The 1647-nt window shown below is 35.5% G+C and overlaps 1 non-coding gene across 1 annotated transcript; it reads left to right on the top strand.

Annotated features, from left to right (window-relative positions):
• The first annotated feature begins 1298 nt into the window (after positions 1-1298).
• Positions 1299-1417, top strand: LOC142491794 (5S ribosomal RNA). The gene has a single exon (XR_012800544.1). It is a non-coding gene; the product is annotated as a 5S ribosomal RNA (ribosomal RNA).
• Positions 1418-1647: the final 230 nt, after the last annotated feature.

The following is a 1647-nucleotide window of genomic DNA, read 5'->3' as shown; positions in this document are numbered from 1 at the left end:
CATCAAGGTCATTTTTTGATGGATAACTTCCAGGAGAAAGGCTATAATATGCAAATAGTTGAACAAGCATTTGAGGATGCTGAAACATCAGATCGGGTTGACCTGCTGATGAATTCCAAGACAAAAACTATGTCGAGAAAAAATGAGAAAACAAGTTATCAGTCCACTCCCACTTTTATTACTCAGTACAATCATTCAGCTTACAGTATAAAAAATCTGTTTAAGAAACATTGGGGAATTATTCGAAGTGATCCGATTATTGGGCCTTTGATGCCTGTTCATGTACCCATAATTTAAAAAAAAAGCAAGATCTCTAAAGACCATCATTGCCCCCAGTAGGCTGAAGGATTCTACTACCAACTTTTGTAATGAAAACAGAAATAAAAATACCAAAATGAGAGATAAGGGCAATTTTTCATGTGATAGGAATCGTTGCATTACCTGTAGACACATAAATAAAAAAGATGCATTTACATCATTTTCAAATGGTATAACTTATAAGGTTAATAATTACATCGATCGCCTAAGTACATTTGTGATATATCTTATAACATGTGAATGTGGTCTCCAATATATTGGTAGAACATCAAGAACTTTAGGCACACGGTTCCTAGAACATAGGAGAAATGTCATACTGTACGTGGGTTTACCATGCACAGTTTATAACGACACTACATTAGTAAACATAATAAAAATCCATGTAGTTTGTCAGTTATGGGTATTGAATCCATTCCTTCTACTATATTGGGAGGTGATAGATTTAAGAAATTATGTATGCGTGAGACATATTGGATGTATGTACTAGGTATATTACATCCGTGTGTATTGAATGATCATATTGATGTTAGCACTGTTGTTTAGTGTTATGGTACCAACATGTTTTGAGGTACATCTCTGAGGTCTGGTTTGGATGGGTTTTCCTGTCCCCTGTCTCATCTCAGTTGTTTGGTTTTACTATAGGTGCTCCTTTGGCCCATATAGACATAACAGGTGGAAAGTGCATTTATTATTAATATCATTATTATTAATTAATAGTATAGACACATTAGGTCTATGCCTATGATTACACATACTTTGACACAAAGGTTTTTTGTACGTTTTTGGGGAGTTGTGGCCCCCATCGGTCCTGAGGTTTTTTCTGCCTCTGATTCTGCTTTCTCCAGTCTATGATTATTCTAATGGTTATTAATGATATATTATTTGGTATATTATTTGCTATATTATTTGCTATATTATTTGCTATATTATTTGCTATATTATTTGCTATATTATTTGCTATATTATTTGCTATATAATTTGCCTACGGCCACACCACCCTGAATGTGCCTGATCTTGTTTGATCTCAGAAGCTAAGCAGGGTTGGGCCTGGTTAGTACTTGGATGGGAGACCGCCTGGGAATACCAGGTGCTGCAGGCTAAAAATGTTATTTTATCCCCTATATTATGTATTTTATTGTTATTCCTTCCTCTCCATATTTCTCTTTCCCCTTCCTTTTTGCCTTCACCCCCTTCCCCTTTTTCCATTCCCTGTTCCATTTCCCACCTCCCTTCCCCCTCTTTTCCCCCCGTTTTTTCATTTTACTTCCCCCCCCTTTTTTTTTTTTTTTTTTTTTTATTCACCGTTCATGCATTTCTCTTATGATTTTT

The sequence above is a fragment of the Ascaphus truei genome, chromosome 3, assembly GCF_040206685.1.
Source record: "Ascaphus truei isolate aAscTru1 chromosome 3, aAscTru1.hap1, whole genome shotgun sequence".
NCBI lineage: Eukaryota > Metazoa > Chordata > Amphibia > Anura > Ascaphidae > Ascaphus > Ascaphus truei.
Note: the sequence above shows the minus strand (reverse complement) of the source record. Positions and strands in the feature narration are given on the sequence as shown.